At 43.6% G+C, this 26,779-nt stretch overlaps 1 protein-coding gene across 1 annotated transcript in view; it reads left to right on the forward strand.

The window, feature by feature from the left end:
• Nucleotides 1-464: 464 nt before the first annotated feature.
• Nucleotides 465-26,779, forward strand: part of LOC143282026 (tyrosine-protein phosphatase non-receptor type 9-like) — a 113,786-nt gene continuing 87,471 nt past the window's right edge. The window contains exons 1-2 of the mRNA XM_076587452.1: nucleotides 465-587; nucleotides 15,434-15,581. The gene's annotated coding sequence lies outside the window, so the exon portion shown is untranslated. The remainder of the gene's footprint in view (nucleotides 588-15,433; nucleotides 15,582-26,779) is intronic.

A 26,779-nucleotide genomic window follows, 5' to 3' on the forward strand; every position in this document is an offset into this window, starting at 1 on the left:
GCCATCAATAGGATGCCTGCCTGTCACTTCTCGCCCCCTCTGATCCAGTTAGTAGGCAGGAGGGAGAGTGCGAATGTGATTGGAGTAAATTTTGTTGTTGTTGTTGTTGTTGTCAAGCAACTGGTCTGCGGACCCCCCAACCCCTCCCCCCCCCCCCCCCAAAAAAAAAAAAAAAAAAAAAAAAAGTGGCAAAATAATCAACGTGTTGATTGTGGCTACAAAACAGAAGAAGAAGAAGAAGCTACAACAGATTTCTACTCATTTTTGTGTGTAACTATCTTTAAGCCATGCGGTTCACACAGACTGTAGATTGTACCACACAAAAGGCAGCCCATTAAAAAATAAAAATAAAAAATAAAAAATAAAATAAAATAAAAAAATTCCAGAATCTGTTGTTTGAAGGTATCGTCAAGGGAGAAAACCTTGTCAGACTGGTCGGATTCCGACGATCGGGAGTTAACACCCTGGTCCGCCATATTTTTCTTGTTTTTCTTCCGGCTCCTCCGATCTGTTTGCAAACTTTGCTCAAGTTTGCGAGACCGGCGTACTGGTCGTCTTCTGCTTCTTCAAGGCACTCCTTGTTTCAGGCAAGCCACTTTTCTTCGCCGGAGTGCCAGATGTGCATGAGCCTGATAGAGAGTCTGTTGTCTGCTGCTTGTCTCCCGTTTTCTGCAGCGCGATCTCGTCATCTTGCCATGTCTTAGTAGTAGTAGTGGTAGCGCAGGGACTGGCAGGTTGTCTGCCTAGGACTCACGGCCTTTTTTTTATGCCCCATTCAGTATCTGTCTGTCTCATTTTCCATATTTATGGGATACGGATACGCTATTTCGCTGTCTGATTCATTCACTGTAATTCATTTGTCAAAGTCAAATTTTCTTTTAATTTGTTGTTCATATGTGCTCCTTTCACAAATCACTTTAAAGCCCAGGAATATTCTATTCTAAACAAGTCTGCTTTTGAAGAAAACGTATGGTGTAAATTTAAAAGTGCAAATGATGGGAAGGTATTAATTGGATGTATATACAAAAGTCCAAATTGATCAGAACACAATATTGAAAAGTTATTTGAACTGATAAAATCTAAAGAATTGACAGATTTTGACAAAGTTTGTATTATGGGTGATTTTAATTACCCAGCTATACAGTGGGATGGTTCATGGACAGGCCCTTCAGATAATAATTTTATAGAATGTCTGAGAGATGCTTTCCTGACTCAAAAAGTGGAAAGACCAACAGGAAATAGAATAGGTCAAAGAGCTAGCATTGTAGATCTAGTAATGGTGAATGATACCAGGTTGGTAAGTGAAATCAAACACCTAGATCCTCTAGGTAAGAGTAACCATGATATTCTGGTTTTCCAGTTATATATTTCAATGGTGAAGTGAAAAGCAAAAATTAAGTATAAATTTGACTTAAAAAAGGGAACTTAAAATAAGAGAAACAATAAATCAAATGGATTAGACATACATGGAGGAACAAGATGTTAACAAGTGCTGGAATGACTTAAAGACACTAATACTTAAATCTATGGATAAATGAGAAGCATCAAAAAGAAATATAAACTATATAAGTGATTCTTAAGAACAAAAACAAGTTACTCATATTTATGTTTTGTAACAGAGAGGAATAAGTGCTGCAAGTTCATTAAAAAAGCTATAAAAAAAATTTTTTTTTAAATAGTATGAAAGAAACATAGCAAAAAACTACAAATATAGCCCAAGAATGTTTTGGAAGTATGTACATGAAAAAACTAAGCTAAGAACAAGAATAGGAAGGAGCACTGAAAAAAGAAGATGGTAGTTTAGCACTAAAGCAGAAACAGATAGGGAAAAAGCAGTAACTTTAAATAATTTCTTTGCATGTGTTTTTAGGAAAGAGACTGTACGAATTTACCTAACCTTGGAGAAAGTTCCAGATTGAGAAATATTAATGTATGTGATGTAAGGGTCACCCCTATGGCAGTGGAAAATTAATTAAAAGCTTTAGACCCATATAAAGCACAAGGACCAGACCAAATACCTTCAAGGCTCCTAAAAGAGTTGAGCAAAGAGTTGGCTATTCCATTGAGCATCATCTATAAGAAGTCACTTAAAAGTGCTTCCATGCCAAATGACTGGAAGATGACTGAGGTAACAGCTATTTACAAGAAAGGGTCAAAACAAGAACCAGGTAATTATAGACCAGTGAGCCTGACATGTATAGTGTGTAAGAGACACTTGTATGCTCTCTGGTTCTCTCAAGATTGGATTACTGCAACTCTCTTTTGGCCGGCCTTCCCAAATACCTGTTAGTGTTAGACAGACTCCAATGAATTCAGAATAACGCTGCCAGACTCATTTGCAGAGCTTCTAAATTTGACCATGTTTCTCCTCTCCTTCAGTCTCTCCACTGGTTGCCTGTTTCTGATCGAATAGACTATAAGCTATCCACTCTGACCTTTTCTGCAGTCAACGGATCTGGCCCAAAGTATCTTTCTGAACTCATCCATATCTATACCCCGTCTCGCCAGCTCCGTTCTTCCTCTGATACTCGACTTCTCAGGATACCTCACGTCAGAAGTAAGACCTATGGACACAGATCGTTTTCTTTTCAATCGCCAAAGACGTGGAACAAGCTCCCTGATAACCTCCGTCATTCTGATTCCCTCGCATCTTTTAAATCTCGTCTCAAAACTCACCTTTTCCCTCAGCAATAAGTTCAATTGTGGCAGGTCCACAACTACATGCATGTATATGAATGTGTATTGTGTGTGCGTGTGTTTATGTAAGTTCGTGCCTGCCTATGTGTGCGTATGTGTTAGGGTAGCTGTTAGATACACATGTATGTTAAAATGTATGTATGCAGTGTGTGTGTGTGTGCGTGCGTGCGTGCGTGTGTGTGTGTGTGTGTGTGTGTGGTCACATTTTGGTGCGTGTATGTAACATAGGTATAATGTTTTATGTTATCAAAAGCGTTTTTGTAAAGCACCAAGAGCAGATTTCTGGATAGTGTGCTATATAAGTATCCATTATTATATTATTATTAAGATTTTAGAATCTTTTATTAGAGATGCAATGATTTCACATGAAAATAAATAACCTTTATGTAGAATGTCAGCATGGCTTTAGACAGAATAGATCATACATAACACAGCTGTTAGAAGTAATCGAAGATCTGACTAAAATGACAGATAGCGGTAAATCTATTGACATAATTTATTTAGACTTCAAAAAAGCATTTGATTCTGTCCCACACGAAAGACTGTTACTAAAATTAGCCTCATATGGTATTACTGGTAACTTAATGAACTGGACAAGAAACTTCTTAACAGGTAGAACACAACTAGTTAAGATAGGAGAAGAAAAGTCAGCTTGTGCAAACGTAATCAGTAGTATTCCACAGGGCAGTATTTTTGGACCAGTACTTTTCACAATATATATATATAAATGACCTTCCTGATTGTATACTAAGTATGTGTAAAAATTTTTGCAGATGACACTAAAATTTATGGTGATGCACGCAACAATCACACATTACAGACTGATTTATATACACTACAAGAATGGCCTGACAAAATGGAACCTTTATTTTAACCCTTTCACTGCCAGGAAAACAAGATTTAAGTGAAATCTATTTGCCAGGGTTTTTTCACAAAAAAACGGGTATAAATTTTCAAAAAATTCTGTGCTCTTTGTTATTGGAGAAAGACCCATAAAAGTATATATATTCTGAAAGGTAAATGATTAAAGAACACAAAACTCATGATGTTTTCCCATTTTATGTATTTTTAGTGACATGCTGTTGTTTTGAAATCAGTGTTTTGTTTTTTGTCACATTTTCAACTTGTTCATTACAAACATTAATCAGGTAATTTGCACTAAAATATCATATTTTCTGGACAAATGGATATCTGCACACACAAAATCATACAAGAACAACCACAATAAATTTTTTTGTTAAAAGAGATAGATATACAGTGCATTGTGACTTCTCCAAGTGATAATGTGTATGAGAGGCCACGCCCCCTCATTCTCCACCCCCCTTCTCTTCACCCCTCTCACACAGTCAGTTTATCCAGTTCTCATCAGACCGTGTTAGTTAAGTGCCAAGAAAATCGCTCACACTGTCCTGCTAATAATTCGGTCACTTTCTGTCGTCTGCTAAGGCTTGCACAGCCGGCATCACTCACTGATAGTCGTATCTTGGCCACTCTCTTAATTGCTCCCTTTATTTTCTATCAAATCGTCCTATAAATGTTCATCACTGTCTTCTTCAAGTTTACGCTTCAATTCTTTCTGAGCATCAGCTAAAGAAAGCAATCTTGGTTGATTTAGTTAACTACGATCGCATGTCTTGAGCACGGCGTCAGTCTGACATTTTGTTGAGCGAGCGAGTAGAGGAGCCAGGCAAACACTGGGACAGTAACCCAACCAAAACGTTCAAATAAAGGACTGCCCCATGACGTAGATGGGGTTTCTAGCTATGAATAGAATCCAGAAAGATTCCCCAAGCTAAAGCTACCAGCATTTTTGTCAACGAACTGAACACAAAGCAGTGAAAAGTCAGAATATTTCGATGACGAGTTATCTTGTCATTGTGGCAGTGAAGCGTACATGCTTGCCATGATGAGTTATCTCGTCATATAGGCAGCCTGGGGGTTAATGTTTCAAAGTTTAAAGTAATACACATAGGGGAAAAAAATCCAAATAACAATTACCATATGAAAATAGAAAACACGACACAGAATATTGAGAAATGCCATAGTGAAAAAGACCTAGGAATAATGTTTGACAATAAACTTTCCCTTGATACACATACTGATAATATTATGAATAAAGCCAATCAAATGATTGGTGTAATTAAGAGAGCCTTCAATTTCTTAGACAAAGATATATTTCTCAGTTTATATAAAGCATTAGATTGCATGTGGAATATGGTAATATTGCGTGGCACCCATACCTTAAGAGACAATCTATAGCATTAGAAAAGGTCCAAAGAAGAGCAACAAAATTATTAAAAGAATGCAAGAATAGGAGTTACTAACAAAGACTTACATACTTAAATCTACATTCACTAAAAGGTAGAAGAGTAAGAGGAGATTTGATTGAAACTTATAAGATATTAAATAACATAAATGATGTAAGTGCAAGACTATCTTTAGAATGTCTGACTATCATAGTACAAGGAACTCAGTAAAGAAAATTTGTTTAGAACACTGCAACACCAACATTAGAAAAAATTCATTGGCTGACCGAATTGCACAAACATGGAATGCACTACCAGTCGAAGTTAAACTTGCACAAAATACTAATACGTTCAAAAATCTCCTTGACACCAACACCATCTTAAAAGAAAGCTGAATCAGTAGCGTAAACAGCACTGACTGGAAGTTGTGTTTCCTTTGAATGGAGAGAGTTACCACTCTTTACTATTTGTAAATGCTTTATATAGTTTAAGTAAAAATATCTTTATCTAAATAGGTAAACATTCTCTTGATAACTCTGATCATTGGTTTGGATTTATTTATTATATTCTGTATATGTATATCAAATGATTATTATTGAAGGTTACACCAAGGTCTTTCTCACTTTGACACTTCTCAGTATCCTGTATGGTGTCATCAATTTTCATATGGTATTTGTTTTCTGGATTTTTATTTCCCATGTGCATGGCTTTACACTTTGATACATTAAGATATAGATTCCACCTATCGGACTTATAAAGTTATATAAGTCCTTTTGTAGTGTAACTTGTAAGATTATTATGCACATTACCTTAAAGTTTAGTATCATAATCATCTGCAAATATTTTACATGTACTTACCATTCTATACATTCACTGATTCAGGGAGGTAATTTATGAATATTCTAAACAGCACAAGGCCAAGAATGCTGCTTTGTGGTATGTATACCACTAACAACATTTGCACTAGTTTACTTTTTTCTCCAATTTTAACTACCTGTGACAGTGTCCTTTCTGACCATAAGTTTTTTTTCCAGTTCAGTATGTTTCCACTGACACCATAATTATTAAGCTAATTTTGATAAAAGTCTTTGTGATACAGAGTCAAATGCTTTCTAAATTCTAAATAAATTTTGTCTATATAGTTTATCCATATCTATTATTTTTGTCAGGTCTTTGATGAGCTGTGTTAAGTGATCTGTCTAAAACCATGTTGACAGTCTGCATACAACAGATTATTTGTTGTCATATGTGACACCATAGTATCTCTAATAAAAGATTACAAGATTTTACATACAGTACTACTCAAGCTCACTGGTCTTTAGTTTCCAGGTTCATGTTTTGACACCATTCATATTTGTAATATATATAAAGCTATATATATATATATATATATATATATAGCTGTTAACTCAGCCATCTTCCAGTTTAGGTAGACCAGCAGTTTCAGGTGATTTATTATAAATAATACTCAAGGGAAGAGCTCTCTATTCGATTCCTTTAATGTTCTTGAAGGGATTTGGTCTGGTCCTTGTGCTCTGTAGGGTCTAAGGCATGTAATTTCTTTTCTACTGCCAAAGGAGTAACCCTTAAATCACGGATATTAACATTTCCTGACCTGGAGCTTTCTCGAAGGGCAGGTAAATTTGTCAGTCTCTTTTGTAAACATGCTTGCAAAGAAATTTTTTTTTTTCTGCTTTTTCAAGATCGTTTTCCGATTTTTGTTTTTTTCTTGCACATGTATTTCCAAAATATTTTGGGACTTTGCTTAGAATTATTTGCTATATATTTCTTTTGTAATCTTTTTTTGAAAGCTTTTTTGATGATTTTGCAGCATTTATTCCTTTCTTTGATATAACATAAACAGGAGTAACCTGACTTAGTTCTTAAGAAAAGTTTATACAATTTACATTTCTTTTTGATGGTTCTCATTATTTTTTGTTCATCCATGAAGGTTTGGTTTTTATCTCCTGTCTATTTTCAAGACACTTTAGGTATATATTTATTCAAAGTTTTATGTAGTAAAGTCAAGTCTTTAAATCATTCCAACACTGGTTCACGTCTTTTCCATCTAATCTATTGATGCCTAATCCACTTTATTTAGCGTTTCTCTCATCCCATTATAATTTCCCCTTTTTTAAGTCGAATTTATGTTTTTTTGCTGTTTCCTTCACAGTTTTTTCTTTATTTTTTTTCATTTTATTATTTTATTTTTTATTATAAAGTATTGGAATGGTTTATTTACAATCAGGCCACAGCCCAGAGTGAAGGAGGTATACGTAAACATAATACAATTACAACTCAATGAAATACATAAGCAAATAAGCATTGATACAGACAACAAAAAGTACATTGTATTCATGTTAAGTATATAGACAACAAATAGTACAGTATAACTGTTTTGCGAAGTAACAGTTTCTCTTAATCTGAATGTCTTGTGATGATATCAGAATACCGAAAAATTATGTATGTCATTGATATTGCTTGAGGACTTAACAAATTCAACTTGGACAGAGAGGGATGTCTGTAGTACTTAGGAGAGAGAAGGGGAGTTGACAAGGTTTATCATTTAGACTTTTCAAGTGGGGACTTGCTTGCTAATGACATTCAGTCACTGAGAAGAGAAAGTACAAGGGAAAAAGAAAACGGGAAAATATAGAAACACACATGCTCTTATCCACATTCACGCACACGCACATACAAACATTGCATACACACACTCACACTACATACACTCACGTACACGTACACACACACACACACACACACACAAACACACACACACCACATTTCCTTCACAGTTGAAATGTGAAACTGAAATGCTAACACATCATGGTTACTCTTGCCCAGGGGATCTAGGTGGTTGATGTCTGATACTAAATTGTTTTAATTTACCATCACAACAATACAAGATCCACAATACTTGGTTTTTGACCTGATTTGGTTCTTGTTGGCTTTGTCATCTTAGGAACACATCACATTAACATTCAATAAATTTATTGTCTGAAGAGCTTGTCCAAGTACCTCCCCACTGTATAGCTGGATAACTAAAGTCTCCCATGACAAAGATTTGGTCAACTTTTGTTATTTCTTTAGGCTATGTTTTGTTCTGATGAATTTGGACTTTTGTGTGTGTATATATATACAGTAATACACTCGATTAAATTCTCTCATCATTTGCACTTTTAATTCACACCAAACACTTTCTTCAAAAGTATAATTTGTTAATATTAAACATTCTTAGGCTTTTAAGAATTTGTGTGAAAACAGGGCTTCACCTCTGTTTTCACATATATTAGGGAATATATCATAATTTGGGATACTGCAGTTCTTTTTTTATTTTTTTTTATTATTAACTTTGGATATATTACTCTGGTTTTTCAGCACTGTTTCTGTTAGACCAATAACTTGTGGCTTTATTTCACTCACTCTTAATTTAGTGGGTTAATTCAGTCTTATTGGAGAGGCTATCTACATTACTGTATAAAATAACACAATCACAGGAAAACTGAAAGTCTTTACAATTATTTACAGTTTGGTTTACATTGTTGGGTTGCAGTCACTTGTCATCTCATCTGTCTTGGTCTTTTTTCCTTCACCAGTTGTTTGAAAATGTCTGGTCCTCAGCTTTGGCCGTTTCTGATTATCAAATCCTTTTCCCCCTTGGCCATAAGTCTGTGGAAGCAACCCAACAAAACAGTAACCTGTGTTCCTTTAATAATCAAAAGATGTTACACAGTATATTATGATTTATTTCTATTATGGTCTTGGATTTGTTCTTGTAGTTTGACAAATTTTAAGTGTTTAAAAGAATAATACTGATATAGAGCCAGCGCAAAATAAGTCTTTCAAGAGACGCACTGGAACTAGTGGAAGATTAAGTATGTAATTAAGAGCTCCGAGAACAGTGGTTATTTCAGCTATAAATATAGATTTTTTTTATTTTTTTTTTCCAGTTTTGGTATTGTGCAATTCTAATATGAGTAAAATTTTTTCTTCAGTTTTAAGTTCTGGCATGACAAAAGCTAAACCAGGTTTGCCTGTTGATTTTCTTTAGGGTGAGCCATCCTTGTAAACTTTAAGATAATCATGGTGTTTTTTCTGTAGATCTGTGTGAACTGTAATTGAACTTCAAGTTCAGTTGTCATAGTATTTGGATTTCCATCCTTTTTTATATTGGTATGAATCTATGATTTACATTTGTATCAAAATGTGCTAGTTACAAATCACCCAACTTGGGCAAGGACTTATTGTCTTCTGTGTTTCTATATTATCTTGAATAATCTCAGAAGTTTGGAAAAGCTCTGAGACAAAAGTACTTACTAATCAGCACTGAGCAAGATATAGTTCTTTTCAGGAAGTTGATATATGATTGGATTCTTACTTTGTCTGATGTGAAGTTGTCATTTGTCAATTTTGTTATATATTTAGCGCGTGCAATGTTTCATTATACATCCAAAAGTAATTCTCCCATTGCTTTGTATATGAGTAGATGCATGAAAAGCTTCTTTTGCAAAAATTTAGGCGCACTGAAAAAGACATCCATATTATGACAGTTTTGATCAGGTAAGACTAAGATGTGTCAATATGAATATGTTTTAAAATCAGTGTTTCTTGTCCCCAGTACTGCTTATAATATTTTTAGTAAGTTTAGACTATCTATTGCTTTTGTAATATATTCAGTATGTGCAGGTTAGTTTCAAAGTGATGAATATTCCTTTAAAAAAAAAAATCACCATATCTTTGTACTGGGTTGACTCATTTCCAGTTTTAAATGATGGGTACTCATATGTATTGGAACCACTATTAAACAGCATGATGTGTTTTATCTCTGTAGATAATACATAATTTCAACAGTTTATTTAGTTCATGTCATTCTTTTTGACGTGTTTCATTTCATAGTAACATTCATCCAAATACGTATCATATAGTATACATATGTATATATTGTCCAAATGTAATTAATGTCTTTTGATTGTTACGTACCCAAGACCTATTCCGGGGAATAAGCCCTTGGCACAGCTCAGTTTGTCCCTTCCAGAAGGTGCAGAGAGGGAGAGCTACAATTGGACATCTGGCAATATCCTGTGTCTTCGGAGAAAATGCTTGAATATTCTGGAATAGAACAGCTTTCTCTTCTCTCCTTTCAGCTTCTTTCTTCACTTCGATTGCTGTCATTGCAGCTATCTCCTGTAGTCTGTTTTCCCATCTCTCCTCAGCCTCTCTTATCACTGCTAACTCCTGTCATCTAGGGTTCTCTCTTTCTTCTCTCTCTTGCTCAGCCTTTCGCTCTCCAAGGCTAACTCTTCTAGCCTAACGCTTTCTTTCCTTTCTTCTTTTTTCATCTCTTCCCGTTCTTCCCTTCTCTGATGCACTGTCATCAACAGGAGGGACCCTACATCGAGCGACTGAGAGGGAGGGGTTGTAACTAGCATGTTCCACATCTCCTTCACAAATTTACGCCTCCTCCGTAAGCTTGACCATTATGGTGTATGAGGATCAACGTTGGACAGGATCAAGGCCTTTCTTTCCGATCGCACCAGGATCGTCTTAGTTAACGGTGAAAAATCTGAGCCAGTACCTGTCATCAGCGGAGTCCCACAAGGGACAGTTCTAGGACCCATCCTATTTCTTATTTTCATCAACGACCTGCCTCAGAACATCAAGGCCAACATCAGATTGTTCATTGATGACTGTATAGTCTACTCCACCATAAAGACTGTCCAAGACGGCAAGATGCTCCAACGAGACCTTAACTCACTTGGGACGACAAGTTTTTTCCCTTGCTTTTCCCCACAGACGGCCCACTTGTAAGGGTTTGGAAAAAAATTACAAAAAATACAAAATACAGAGTAAGAAAATGAAACTTTCAGAACTGGTTTATTACAGGTTGAGCTATTACATAAAAAAAAAAATCAAATTTCTCATCTTATTTTTACAGTTTTGCCATATGTAGAAAATAATGCCAATTTTTCACCCCGAATCACCATACCTATGCTCGCTTTCTGCATTAGATTCACTTTCTTCTTCATCATCCACCTCTTCAATGTCCGACCCTTCAGTTTGTAGCATTTCAAGTACTTTGGCAACACTAAAACATTGCCATCGCTGTCTTGTTCGCTCCACAACATTTGAGAAGAGCCCGCTTTGCTAACAGGCTGGAACGCGAGCAGACAACCCGTCGGTGACTTTGTCAGAGTGTGTGCAAGACCGGCCACACATGGCAGGCTGGCCAATCATACCATTCGATTGTGGAGTGACCCAGAATAGCGCACTCTGCTTGGCTGATCACAATATCACATGTACAGCGCGTGATGGATTTTTATTTCTTGAAAATGCTATTCCATTCCGTCGTCTGAAACCGAATACATTTTATGTAGGAATGCTCACGCATTCCTTCGTCCGGAGAGAGTTAACACGCTGTCCGATGGGAGCAGCATTGGGGGATGGAATTTCACCCTGAAAAATGTAATGTCCTCACCTGTTCAACATCAAGAAACCCCATCAACTTCAACTACAAACTAAAAGGACAAACGCTCGACCATGTTGACAGCTCGAAATATGGCATCGACATAAGAGTGACCTCAACTGGAAAGATCATGTAACAAGAGTCACCAACAAGGCCAAGAGCATGGTAGGCTTTCTGAAAAGAAAACTGAAGACGTCCAACAAAACCACCAAAACCAATGCTTACCTAACCCTTGTACGCCCACACCTGGAGTATTGCTCATCAGTTTTGAGCCTGTACAAAGTTGGCCAAAAGGAAAAGATTGAAATGGTGCAAAGAAGAGCAGATGTTATGTATACAATGACTATGGTTAGACCAGCAGCGTAACATCCATGCTGCAAGAACTAGGATGGGAACCCCTTGAATCACAACAAAACAGGCAGAGGCTAACTTTCATGGACAAGATCGTATATGGCACTGTGGACATCCCTCCAGACAAATTTCTCAAGAAAGGATCCACCAAAACAAGATCAAATCACCAACACAAGTTTGCACACCTCGGTACCTTCTCTGACCCATACAAGTTCAGTTTCTTCCCATCAACCATTCCTGCATGGAACTTCCTACCTGCAACAGCAGTAGAGGCTCCCTCCATGGTATCATTCAAGAGGGAGCTCAACAAAGTTCCAGCTTAGACCCCCCTCCCCAACTAGCCCCGTGGTAAATGAAGAATAGGGTTGTGCCGGTCCATGTCTTGACCTGGTGGTTGCTACGTTTACCGGATAAGCCTGTCCAGATACCAGGTTAGGCTAGTTGGGTTCCCCCCTCATCCCCCTTCTTTCCTTTTTTTTTTTTTTGCCTGCCGCAACATGCTGCCCCAGAGCTGAACTCAGGGGTGTGCGGTTTGGGGTGCTGAGGCTGCTTTAGACCCTCAACAGATTCCTCCCCCAAATCAAATTCAAGTTGGACACAGGCACAGATTCAGGAGACCATTCAACAGGGTGATTGGGCTACCTCTGTTGATCTGAAAGATGCTTATTTTCATATCCTCATCCATCCGGCGTCCTGTTGGTACCTGGGGTTCATGTTGAGGGACAAGGTGTTCCAGTTCTCGGCCCTCCCATTTGGTCTGTCCCTTGCCCCTTTCCTGTTTACCAAGGTGATGCGGGAATGGGTGTCCATTGTCTGGTCGGAATCCATTCGTCTCTATGTGTACCTGGACAACTGGCATATTCTGGCCCAGTTGCAGGCCCTGTGCCAGAGTCATACTGCCAGACTTATAGACCTTTGCTCCCAACTGGGATTCCTCACGAACCAGGAGAAATGCGATCTGTCCTCAAGTCAGTCCTTTGACTTCTTAGGGATGAGATTCAACACGCGGTCCATGATAGTCTCTCCGACGCCAGATCACTGGGACCGTCTGGCAGGCCTCCTCAGCCACTTGCGCCGTTCTTCCCAAGCAACAGTGCGGACACTTTCTTCCCTCCTGGGCATGATGGAGTCCATGGCACCTCTCATTCCCCTGGGCAGGGTTCTCTTTTTCTTCTTCTTCTTCTTTGCATTCGACAGCTACGCAGTCAGGGTCGAAGTCCGAGGGATGCCACAAACTCGGACGTCCGGTGAAGATCGGCTGCCGTCCCCCAGAGCTTGGTGTTGAGGTCAGCACCCCCAGGCCAGGACTGTTGCCGCATCTTCTCATACAGGGGGCAGTCTTGGAGAATATGGGATGGGGTCTGGTCAGCCTGGCTGCAATCACATAGGGATGTGGCTGCCACTCCAATCCTCTTAACTCTTTCATTCCGGCAGCACGGTTTTCCGGTTTGCTAGAATCATACCCTTCATTCCTGGAGGCCGGTAAACCGTGCAGCAGAAAATTCCTCCTTTCCTTCCTGCCGCCCGGAAAATCGGTTCTCGCGGTAAGCGCTTTGAACTTCGCGCGAGTCGCGTCATCAGCGCGCGTCATCTATCCTTGACCGGGGCACTTGTGGGGCAGTGTTTATGAATGGAATGGATGCCAGACACCCCCCTCTCCCTCCCTGGGCCGTGGGAAAGTGGCCACTGCTTCATTCCTGCCAGTGTGCAACTGCAGACGTGGCATTTCTGAGTGAACACACGAACACGGAAGATGGAAGGTGTAGAAAATTCGGATTCAGACCAGTTTTCTGATGATGAATTTTACAATGCTTTACCAGATGATGATTTCGATCTGTTGCAACTAAATGAAGAGGAGAGAGCACAGTTAGCTGCTGCAATAGAAGCACAAATAGCGGGTGACGAAAGTGGAGAGGAGCTGGATGATGAAACCCTGCCTTTGTTTTACACGCGGCCACGGTTTGAGTGGGTGAGCGGTAATTACGTTGCACCTGACCCTAGCACCAGAACGTCGTTCAATCGCCGATCAGGACCTGTTCGCGTGCTGGATACATCGATGACAGCACTGGATTACTTTCAGCTGTTTTATTCTGATGAAGTGTTTCGTCCTATTGTCAACTTCACGAACAACAATGCCACAAAGAAACAGACTGAGGAGCCAGAAAAAAACAAAGGTGAGTGGAAACCCATTACACTGGAAGAAATGAAGGTATATTACGGGCTGCTGATAATGAAGGACATTATGCGACTTGACAGAGACACACACTATTGGAGCACAAGTGCAAAAAACTTTCTTCTCCGTACTCCGTTTGGCAGTGTGATGAGTCGTGACCGATTCTTTCAGATTCGGAGATACGTGTATTTTGTGGATCCTACTTCACCTGTTGATCGAAGTGACAAACTCCACAAACTTCGTTTCATTCTGGACAAAGTCAGGGACAGTTTCAGAAATGAGTTTGTTCCTTACCAAAATGTGACAGTTGATGAAGCGATGGTACCATTCAAGGGCCGTTTAGGCTTCAAACAGTATATGAGGGACAAACCTGTGAAGTTTGGTATCAAGCTGTGGGTACTTGCTGACGCCAAGACAGCGTACTGCTACAATATGGAGGTGTATACAGGAAAACACGGACAACAAGTGAACAAACTGATGGGGCTCAGTGCTCGTGTTGTGATTGGTCTGACCAAACCAATTCAAGACTTTGGTCACGTTGTCTTCACAGACAATTTTTACACCTCACCTGTGCTGGCAAAGTACCTGTTGGGCAAGGGGACGTACCTGTGCGGCACAATGCGACCCAACCGTCTTGGCTACCCAAGTGATCTGGTCAAGACCAAGGCAGAAATACGTCGGATTCCCCGTGGCACTTCTGAATGGCGACAGTGTGGTGACATGATAGCAACATCATGGAAAGATAACAGAATGGTGTACTACCTTTCCACAGCACACCCACCTCATGACAACTCAGGTGCCACTGCCAGACGACGCCAGAAAGACGGGACCGTCGCTGAGTTTCCTTGCCCCCCGTCAGTGGCTGCCTACGCCGTCAACATGAATGGTGTGGACAGACTGGACCAGAACACCCGTCAAAACAAGTCAAAAAAGTCCATGAAGTGGTATCGACGGGTTGAAACAAAGCTGATGGAGACAGCAATATACAACGCTTTTGTCATTGAGGGGGAGGTGACAGACCACAGACCTCAGGGACAAAGCAAGCGAGACCTGCTCTCCTTCAAGCTGGACCTGGCCCACCAACTGATCGGCAATTATTTTGTCGAAAAATCCCATCCTGGCCGACCCAGAACGGAAACCAGTGCAGCAGACCCCCGTCTTGACCGCACAGATCACTGGCCTGTTCGCGGAGAAGGTGACAACCACACCTGTGTGGTGTGCACAGCACGACACAACAAATACAACCACACACACCCTGGTGTCAGCTATGCCAACAACCCATTCAAAAAATGCAAGACAACAATCAAATGTGAAAAGTGTGGTGTGTATTTATGCAGCAACCAGCGCGACTGCTTCAAGGTGTACCACACGCGTGTCACCTTTGTGTGACATGTGACATGGTGATTGTGACAATGACACATGTATATAGAGAACGTTTTGTTTGTGAATAGTGTATGTGCATATAACTGTGTAAATAATGCTCTTATTCTGGCTCATCAGCTGCTTGTGTAGTGAAAGACATCCTCTTCTAGACAGCAAACAAACTTCAAATCAATGATGTGGTTGGGACAACTGCAGTGACAATTGTGACAGTTTTCTGTGGATATGACCAGCAGTGTGGCACTGGGATACATGTGAGGCATACTCGGTGAGTACCTGCATGATGTGAACACTGTGCAAGCAAAACACTGTCCTGCGTATGGTACGTACTTGCATGCGTTGTGTTTTACCCTAAACTCACCTGTTTTACACCTGAGTGTCACCAGAGATGTCACCGTATAGAGTCAACACGGTCACAGACACCTTCTCACATCAATTCTGTACACAACGGTATATAACAATCTTAGTATACTGTTATGAACCGCGTTGCCATAAGTCTCCGAAATAAGTACCCTGCTTCATACTTTCTTTCTCTTCTCTAAATCCAGGAATGAAGGGTACACATGCGTAAAAGGAATCTAGGAACAAGGGGAAGTAATGGTTCATAGAAAACTAGGAATGAAAGAGTTAAGGTGTGCTCGGAGGCCGCAGTGTCCTGTGCGAAGGCGGTAGATGGTAGTCTGGTGTCTTCTCTCCAGTGTCCTGATGGGATCTTGGTGTGCCTTGTAGCCTCCGTTCAGGGTGACCCAGCCTCTTCGGAATCTGCGGAGGAGGAGAGTTTTTGCTTCCTCATACGTGGCAGGAATGGCAGGCTGTGTGAGCTGGCTTCCTTCCTTAGCAAGGTGGTCTGCACGCTCGTTGCCTGGGAGGCCTACATGTGCAGGCACCCACTGGAGGGTCGTTGGGGCTGTTTGGGTAAGGGTTGTGAGGGAGGCCTTAAGGGACTGGATCAGTGGACCAGGATCAGGGGAGTCAAGGGCCTGGAGTGTGGACATGGAGTCAGTGAAGATGGAGATGCTGCCAAGGGGCTTTCCACAGGAGGAGAGGAATTCTGCTGCTGTTTTGATGGCCGGGACTTCAGCTCTGAAATTGGAACAGAGCTTTCCTCCAGGGAGTACGATGCTGCGGTGCTCTCCATCGGGAAATCGACTTAGACACCACTGCCTCCGTTGTTTGTGGCTTCCTCCACTGATCCGTCCGTGTATACATGGGTCCAGGAGCTGGCTGGGTAGGACTCCTCTATCATGGCCAGAGTCAGGATCTTGAGAATAGCTGGTTGCTGGTCTTTGGTGGTGATGCCAGGAACTCTGAGGCTGATGGTGGCCTCTATCTCTTGGTCAAGCCTCCAGTCAGGCAAGGCAAGGACAGTGCAAGACTCCCCTTTTGCCACCAGAACATCGCTGTGCTGTGCTCTGAGTGCTTTATACTGGTGGTTGAGGCTCTGACGTTTGAGACAGTTCTTGGTGGGCTGCTCCAGTCTGTGGTATAGGTGGTGTGAGGGCAGTCTTCTGAGCTTCTCTCCCTGCATCAGGACTTTCAGGTCGCGTCTTCTCTCCAGGGGCTCAACGTTAGCAGTTTTCTCCATGTCATGGATCGGTGTGGACCTCATGGCTCCAAGTATGAGGCGTAGTCCCATATTTTGGACTTTGTCGAGCTGGCTCTTGTTGGTCTTGGAGGCTGTGCCCCACGAGGTTGAGGCGTACTCCATGGTGGGTCTGACCGCTCCCATGTAGACCCTGGCGAGAAGCCTGCTGTCTGCTCCCCAAGTCGTCCCGGCCAGCTTCTTCAGCAGGGCTAGCTTGCAGATGCCTCTCCTCTCCGTCTTCTCAGTCTGGGGCCTCCAGGTCAGGCGGGTGTCCAACTTGACACCAAGGAATGTTGGTATATTCGTCTGGGGCAAGACCTGTCCCTGGAGCTTCAGCTTGACTTGCTTGTTGGCGGTGGAGAGAGAGAAAAGTGTTGCGTTGGTTTTTGTGGTGTTGAGCTCAAGACCCCAGTCATCTGTCCATGTAGCGATATTGCTGACAACTTCCTGAAGCCAGTAGGAGGCCATGCTGGTGTGTTCAGCGGATGTCCATACTGCCAGGTCGTCTGCATGCAGACTGTTGGAGACGTGCTTCGTGATGTTGTCTCTGATGTCGTTGATATACAACAGAAACAATGTTGGGGAAAGCACTCCTCCCTGGGGGACACCCTCACATAGCTTGACCTTTCTGCTGTGGAAGCCGTCTAGTTTGACCCTCGTGGTCCTGCCGAAGAGGTAGTGTTGGATCCACATGTACATCTTGCTACGTACGCCTGCTTGGAGAAGTTTCAGGATGAGGTCCGCCTTCCACACTTTGTCAAACGCTCTCGACAGGTCAAAAAACACGGCCAGTGTCTTCTTCTTCTCCTGAAAAGAGTTTTCGATGTCCTGGACAAGGAGGGCTAGTTGATCTTCTGTGTTTCGGAATTTTCTGTAGCCAGGCAGGGTTCTCAAGCACCCTCTTCAGAGGGTACTGAGGCTACGGTGGTCCCAGAGCACTCAACCATGGAATAGCCAGATATGTCTGAGTGAGTGGTTCCTCAAAGTGACATCAGAGTGGCTTACCACCCCTCTTCGGACACGGGGTGCCATAGCCCCACCTGCTCTTCAGGTGGCACTCTTCACAGATGCCTCCTTCCTGGTCTGGGGAGCCCACATGGACTCACTCCATGCAGCAGGGACTTGGTCCCTGGAGGAGTGCCTATGCCACATCAATGTTCTGGAACTTGAGGCACTTCACAGGGCTCTCCTGCATTTCATGGGGTAGGCCACTGGCAAGACCATCCGCTTGTTCACGGACAATACGACGGTCGCATGTTACGTGAACAAAGGGGGGTTGGGGGGGGGGGGGGGGGGGGGGGGAGAGCGCACTCGGCAGACCTCTCCCTGCGGACCGAGGCTGTCCTCCATTGATGCCACAGCAAGGGCATTGCACTTTCAGCGAGACACATAGCAGGAAAAACCAACATCTTGGCAGATGCTCTCAGCAGGTCCAAGAGTGTCATCCACACAGAGTGGACCCTGGACAAGGACACCCTTTAGGGGGTGTGGGAATGGTGGTTTCGGCTGATGGTGGACCTCTTTGCCACAAAGTTCAACAACAGACTTCCCACTTATGTCTGTCCAGTCACCGACCCAGAAGCGTGGGCAGTGGATGCTCTCTCTTTACACTGCAGCAGTCTGATTGCCTAAGCGTTTTTTCCCTTTCCAATTCTGTCCAAGGTGATACGGAAAGCCAGATTGGAACGCCCGCAGCTGATTCTCATTGCACCAAAATGGCCAGCCCAGCCCTGGTATCCGGACATTCAGTCCCTGACACATGTTCCACCCCAGAAACTCAAAACCAAACCTCATCTGCTGAGGCAGCCTCATTCGGGGATTCCTCATTCCAATCCTCAACTGCTCCACCTGCACGCATAGCTGCTGTGCGGTTGGAACTGTCAGCATCACCATTGAAATCTTTGACCCCTCGGTCGGCCTCTGTGTCGGCGGCGCTTACCCAGGGGGGTGCCTCCTCTGACCTCCTCTCCATAGTCACCAAAGCAAGGAGGGAAGGAACTGAGACTTTGTATGACTTTCGCTGGAAGAAATGGTTGCGGTGGTGTATGGCTCAGGACGTTCCCCCTACTAACCCTACGAGCATGCAGCTGGCCAACTTTCTGGCTCACTGCTCCTCGGTTCTCAACCTGCCTGCTAGTTCTGTGCGAGGGTACAGGTCTGCCATCTGTACCACAATCAAACAGCTAGGTGGTCCCGCCTTTGAAGCGGATTTCCTGCTCAGAGAGGTGGCTAGGGAGCGCCTCTCTGAAGGAAGCTAGAAACCCCAGAAGAGTGCCCCTGTGGGACTTGTTCCTGGTGCTGGATTTCATTCGAAAACAACCCTTCGAGCCATAGGGGACTATTCCTTTCGACTTACTCACCCTCAAGACCACTTTCCTTCTGTTGCTGGCCACCGGCCGTTGTAGAAGCGAGATTCAAGGTCTTAGTGGAATGCCACAAGATCTGGCCTTCCACAGAGATGGTTCCATCACTCTTCGTTTCCTTCCAGAGTTCCTGGCTGAGAACCAAGACCCCAAGGTCCCTTCCCCCTCTCTGAGGGTCAGACCTTTGTCTGATATTCTTGCCCAAGATGATGAGGATAGGCATCTCTGCCCTGTTCGGTGTCTCAAATACTATTGGGATAGGTCTCGCCATAGGCGTTCTTCTCAGAGGCGTTTTCTCATCTTCCTCAATGAGAATTACAAGAAAGACATTGCTGCAGGCACCATTTCCCGCTGGGTTTCCCAAGTCATTCGTAGAGCCTACTCTCATTCTCACAGGGATATCAGCTGTCTTAATCCCAGAACTCACGAAGTGTGGGCCATAGTTACTTCGGCTGCTTTCCAACACTCAGTGCCACTGCAGCATGTCTTGGAGGCAGCCCTCTGGCGGTCTCAGAATCCCTTCATCAACTTCTACCTCAGGGATTTCCGTATGACCAAGGCTGACGGTTCCAAGGGGATTTCCTTTGTCTTGGCTAACACTGCCGTCTCGGTTACAAGGGCTCCCCATGTGAACCAGTAGGCGTTGCCCTCCTCCATTTGCTTCAAATTCTGCATCAGTTTGGCATGGTACAGTATATGACACCAAAAGGAGGAGTTTGTATTATACTCCATGTTTGGTGATACATATACTTACCATGTCAAACTCAATGCCCGCCTGTCCGTCCCCGCATCTCTGCCATGGTTCTCATGGGGCATTTTCTTTGATGGCCACGGAATGATTCAGCGCTTATAGCTTTTAGAGGCGTTTGATTGGCTGAGAGCTGACCGGGCGAGACGGGTCGTCTTTTCACTGTTAGCCGTGCAAAATTTGGCCAAGCAGAGCCAACCAATAGGCCTAGTTTGCATCAGTTTGACATGGTAAGTATATGTATCAACAAACATGGAGCATAATACAAACTCCTGTTCATAACATTTATTTACACACTCACACTGGTGCATTAAACAAGTATAAACACAATCTTACACAATAAATGGTGGCGTCCAAAAGAAGGGCCTAACTATCTTGACAGAAAGAACGTCTCTCCCTAACCGAAAAAATGCCCTAATGCTGCTCTGTCCCAATCTATAAAAAAAAAAGAATTGATTTTAGTCCCAGGAGCCTTTCTGTTCTCTGCACTTAAAAGAACAACAACAGCAGCAACAACCAAGAAAAGGGAATTATGCTTGTCTATTATTTTATCATCGCTGTAGGGTTTCCATTCATAATGTATTTTACTTTGGTATGTGTGCGCTGATTGCATTGCATACATGTATATGTGAATTATCATTGTATATCTGTTGATGTATTGAAGGATGGACATTGTAAAAAAAATTAGTTGATGGGCTTTGCCTCTGCATTTTGTATTCCATCCACCCCATACACTCACACTCATGGCCCATCACTAGTGACCTCTTCTACAATTATCCTTTTATTTATTTATTTATTTAACATATTTATTTTCTTCAGCGGTCAACCATTGCCTTCAGGTTACCTTCAATGTCCAACGGAAGTTTATGATAGTTTCATCAGAGGAGACCCGGTTCCAAACGGCGAGTGTTGTCTTTTGTGTACCTAACCTGGTCATGAGTGTTGGGAGAAAGTTTGGAAAATGTGTAGAGAAGACCCCATCTTTGTAGACCTGAGCTGTATGTAAATGTCAATTGTTCCAGACAAGGAACTAGAAACATTTTCTGCTTCCAGGTTGGAGCACCCCTCAATGTGCTGGAACATGAACGTGTAGCTCTGAAGTTCCATTAGATGGCAACTGATTGGTCTAATGCGGTCAATATTCTGGAAGGGGTGATGGTTGCACTGGAGGGTGAACTGGCACCAATACAAGTATGGATAGAATCGGCAGATTCCCCAGACCACAGCCAAGCACTTTTGCTCAATAGTATGGTACCGCATCTCTGCTTTGGACAATTTCCTACTGGCATAAGCAACGGTTTGAAGTCTGTGTCTCTGGTCTTGTAGCAAACTGGCACCAATATCTGTCACTGATGTGTCAGTACAGAGAATAAAAGGTACTGTTGGGTCAGCAAGCAAGAGAACTGGTTTGGTTTTGAGAGCTTTCTTCAAGGCCATAAATGATCGCTGGCATGACTCATCCCATTGAACTTTGGCTGGCTGTTTCCCTTTTGTCTGATTGGTAAGGGGAAGAGCAATGTCAGTGAAACTTGGTATGAAATGCAGTAGTGCCATGCTAGCCCTAAGAATGATCTCAGTTTCTTTTTTTTTTTTTTTTTTTTTTTGCTGCCCCATCATCTGCACCGTTTCAGAGGCATTACTCCCACGCCGCTCATTTAGATCCCCCCATACACGGCCATACCTGGGTTTGTCCGTCACAGTTACAGCGTCGGCAGTCTGCAGGGAACCATTGATGTTAGGTCGCCAGGAGGCCACACACCACAGGAGACCCTGCACTGCTGCTGAGTCACTTCTGTGGTGTTCAGTGGTGCCTGTTCTGATTTAACGAACTTAGTACACCACCTACTAAGCCCCCTGCTGACGACAATAATGGCATAGTTGCTGAGCCAGACTGAGTGAGCGTTCCTCCCGGAGTGGAGACCGCCACGACATCCCCCAAACAACAGCCCCCCATGAATCTGCGGACACTGAAGACATTGACAGGACTCGCTCCAAGCACGGGAGTGGAGGGGTATCAAAACTGAGGTCACCATGAGAGCAGGGCATGAAAGGCCACAGACTTTGAGACTGTTTTGTTTATATTGATGATGATGAAGGAGGTGGAGGATCACAATGACGATGATGATGCTGCTAAGGAGGTCCATTTTGGTTTGGGACTGCGTGACAAGTCCGTACTCTACGCTTCCTGTCATAATGATATCCTGGCATTAACCAGGCCTGAGAGCCACACATACTTGCAGTGTTGGTCAGGTAATCAGAGCAACACACCCAAAGACGCATCCATGAAGTGGATGACACTCGACTGTGGTCCCAGTCTCCCCATTTTAGCCCATAGCACACTCAGCTCTGGGTAGGAGATGACCTTGGGCCGAAAAACCCATCTCCGCTGGGATTCGAACCCGCGTCCTCCCAGCCGTCAGTCTGTGACGCTAACCACTTCACCACGGTGGCTGGTATGATCTCATTTTCTTCTTGGAGGTTGGTGGACTCGCTGACACTGTCTTCTTGACTATATCTTCCTCAGGGCGCACATTTCCGTTCTCCAGGTGATGTTCCTGAAAAGTAGATCTTTCTTTTGCCCCAGTTGACACTTCGTTGGACGCACTGCTAACTACTTCATGCAGCCTGGTGAAAATCCTGTGAAGTATGTCCTTGTGGCTATCCCAGGTTGGTGTACTATGAGCTTCATTGAGTTGCAGAGGGCTCAGAACCTGTCTTATCACCCTGCTATAATTAGCCCCAGCAGTTTTCAATCCAAATGGCATGACTGTCCATTGAAGCTGGCTTTCAGGTGTTGTAAAGGCTGTTTTGGGTTTATCTTTCTCTTCCATCAGGATTTGCCAGTATCCATTGGCCAAATCCAGCTTCAAGAAGAAGTGCGCTCCACTCAGCTGAGCAAAGATCTGTTCCACATGGGGCATAGGTTCTGAATCAAACTGCAGTACTTTGTTGAGGCGTCGGAAATCAATGCAGAAACACATCTTGTTATCTTTCTTCTGCACTAACAGTATGGACGCCATGTACAGAGATTGCGCTCTCTCAGTGACTCCCGTTGAGAGCCTAGCTTATACTTCTTCCTTTATGAGATCAGACTGTGTGTGGGGAATCGGGTATTGTTTCACTCTCACAGGAGTATCATACGTCAAAGTCAATTTGCAGGATCCTGTGTGACATCATAGAAGTTGGTCAGTGAGTATGTTGCTGAACTCACTACAAAGCACTTGTGCTTCCTTGCGTTGGACGTCAATCAGATAAGGGGAGAGTTCTACCTTCCCTTTAATCTTGATCCCATTATCCCAGTCCCCACCGCGTTCCAAGATCTTGAATGGCCCCTGTCATTCGAGTTGCAGCTTGTTCTTCTTTCTGGGAAGCAGCAGGAGTGTTTCATCTCCAGGGTCAAACCAGCGTTCTTTGCTGCGTCGGTTGTTTGTACTTGGAAGCGGCTCGCATGTATTGGCAACTCTGTTTCACAGATCTGTCACATAGCTGCACTCTTTCTTCACCACGGGATTGAGCTCCTCCTCCACAGTCCACAGTTGTTTCAGGATTGAGAGGGGTCCTTTCACTGTCCTCCGTTAGAGCAGCTGGAGTGGTGAGAAACGCATGCTCTCCTGTGGAACCTCCCGTTATGCAAAGAGAACAGCAGGGATGAAGGGATCCCATTCTCTTGGTTTCTCTCAGCACAAGCTACATAACATCTGATTCAAGGTCCCATTAAACCGCTCAACGAGACCATTGGTCTGGCCATGGTAGGGAAACGTCATTTCCCAATGGATGGAGAGTAGTTTATATACCTCTGTCATCGTTTCTAACATGAACTGAGCTCCTTGGTCTGTGATCACTTTCTTTGGGATGCCCATTCTTGTTCCACAATGCTTCTGCAACAGTGGCTGCATTTATGTTCTTGAGGGTAATGGCATCATTTTAGGGAGTGGCATAGGCAACCTAGACTAGGATGTAACAATGGCTTCCTGCAGAGGAAGGGGAAATAGGTCCAACAAGGTCCACACTTGCTTTCGTGAAGGGTTCATGTACAATCAGTACTGAACCCAATGGAACACAAGTGTTCCTTCCCATGGGGATTGTTTTCTGGCAGGCATCGCAGACATCTTGCAGTAAAGCTTCACAACTTTACTCAAACCAGGCCAGTAGAACTCTTGTTGGATCCTTGCCTGGGTACGACAGACACCCATGTGGCCTGCCATTGGGGAATCATGACCAACGTGCAGAACAGTAGGAATCAAACCCTTTGGAACAACTGACAGACTTGGTTCCCTTTCTTTTGGTGTTGGCGGAAAAGGATGCCATAATTTTTGATGAACATTGTTGAACTATTGGGTGTGTGTTTAGGAGAGCCGACGAAACACCTTAACCCTTTTGCTGCCAGGAAAATAAGATTTAAGTGAAATCTATTTGCCAGGTTTTTCTTTTCACAGAAAACGGGTATAAATTTTCAAAAAATTCTGTGCTCTTTGTTATTTGAGAAAGACCCATAAAAGTATATATTTTCTGAAAGGTGGTGTGTGTCCATGAAGATCGATGATGACCATCGTTGCCATCCAGCAGGGGGATGGGGGGAGGGTGGTTGTGGTGGGGGGTGTGGGGGGGGTATGCTCATGAAATCTATCTGTGAATGCACAGATGGCTGAATAGTCCAATCTGCGCACGAAATGTTCGCTGACAGTTGGGGCAGACAAAGACAGGCATATCATTGTCAGGGAGCTTGTTTACCCGTGACTTTCTGGCCTGCCTCTTCTGAACAGCTGCAGCAGTCCTGTTGGCCTCGCACAACTTGGCGCCTTTGTGCACAGCAGCGCGCCATTTGTCACGGTCCTTTGCAGATTCCTCCCAGGAGTCAGGGTTGATGTCAAACGCTTTCAGAGAGACATTCAGAGTATCTTTGAAGCGCTTCTTCTGGCCTCCATGTGATCTTCCCTTGTTGCAGCTCGCCATAGAAGAGCCTTTTGAGCAGCCGATGGTCTGGCATGCGCGCCACATGTCCAGCCCAGCGAAGCTGGGACTGCATCAAGATGGTGAAGATGCTGGGAAGGGTGGGTTTTGCAAGCACCTCCGTGTCTGGGGTCCTGTCTTGCCACTTGATGTTCAGTAGCTTCCTGAGGCATGTTGTGTGGAAGTGGTTCAGCTTCTTGGCGTGTCGTTGGTACACTGTCCAAGTTTCGCAGGCGTACAGTAGTGTGGGGAGAACTACTGCTCTGTAGACCTTTAGCTTGGTCTCAAGACCAATGCCTCTTCTGTTACAGACATTTGCATAGAGTCTACCAAAGGTTGCCCTTGCTCTTGCAATCCCGACGTTCACTTCATCGTCGATGTTCGCATTTCGTGACAGTGTGCTGCCAAGGTATGTGAACCGCTCCACCGCACTGAGTCTCTGACTGTTGACTGTGATGTTGGGCTCAACGTGGGGTTTCCCTGCGGCTGGCTGATGGAGAACTTCAGTTTTCCTCATGCTGATGGTAAGGCCGAAGTTCCTGCTGGCAGTGGCAAACTTGTTGACGCTAAGTTGCATGTCAGCTTCAGATCCAGCATTGAGGGCACAATCATCAGCAAACAAAAAGTCTCTGATGATGTCTGTCATGACCTTCATTTTTGCTTGAAGCCTTCTGAGGTTTAACAGCTTGCCATCTGTTCGGTACTTTAGGCCAACATTGCCATCTCTGAAGGCATCAGTAAGCATTGCAGAGAACATGAGGCTGAACAGTGTTGGAGCCAGGATGCAGCCTTGCTTGACACCATTTGTGACAAGAAAAGGAGCAGATGTTTCGCCATTGTCCTGGACTTGAGCCTGCATGCCTTCATGGAATAGCCTGACCAAGGAAATATATATCCGAGGGCATCTGTACTTGGCCATGATCTTCCATAGTCCCTCTCTACTCACGGTGTCAAAGGCCTTAGTGAGGTTGACATAGGTGGAGAACAGATCAGCATTTTGCTCCTGACATTTGCAGCTGCCTTGCAGCAAACACCATGTCAGTGGTTCTGCGCTCTTTCCGGAATCCACATTGGCTCTCAGGCAAATGACCTTGGTCAAGGTGTGCTGTGAGGCGGTTTAGTAGGATCCTGGCAAGTATCTTGCCTGCGATGGAGAGCAAGGAAATGCCCCAATGGTTATCACATGCTTGCCAGTTCCCTTTTCGCTTGTACAAGTGAATGATAGATGCATCTTTGAAATCCAGGGGGATTGTCTCTTCTTTCCACATGAGTGAGTTCAGCTGATGGAGCTTCTCAGTCAGCACAGTGCCTCCATCCTCGTAGACCTCTGCTGTTATGGAGTCTGAGCCAGGTGCTTTGCCACTGGATAGCAGATGGATTGCTGTCTGGGTCTCAAGAAGTGTTGGCGGATCGTCCAGTGCTTCGTTGATGGGGACTTGTGGGAGACGGTCTATACCTTATCATTTATTGAGGAAGGGCGATTTAAGACACTGTTGAAGTGCTCAGCCCAGCGTTCGAGAATTTTCTCCTTCTCAGTGATCAAGGTATTCCCATCTGCACTGAGGAGGGGGGATGATCCTGAGGATGTGGGGCCGTAGGCTTCTTTTAAGGCATCATAGAACCTCTTCATATCGTGCCTGTCAGCATATCCCTGGATCTCATCAGCTTTGTCACTCAGCCACTTATCCTGCATCTGACGTAACTTTTGCTGAACAGTCCTGCGGATGGCATTGTACGCATCCTTTTTTGATGTGGACTTTGGGTTGCTCAGGTAGGCTTGATGCAGACGGCGTTTCTCATCCAGAAGCTGCTTGATTTCA

This window comes from Babylonia areolata, chromosome 5 (genome assembly GCF_041734735.1).
Source record: "Babylonia areolata isolate BAREFJ2019XMU chromosome 5, ASM4173473v1, whole genome shotgun sequence".
Lineage (NCBI taxonomy): Eukaryota > Metazoa > Mollusca > Gastropoda > Neogastropoda > Buccinidae > Babylonia > Babylonia areolata.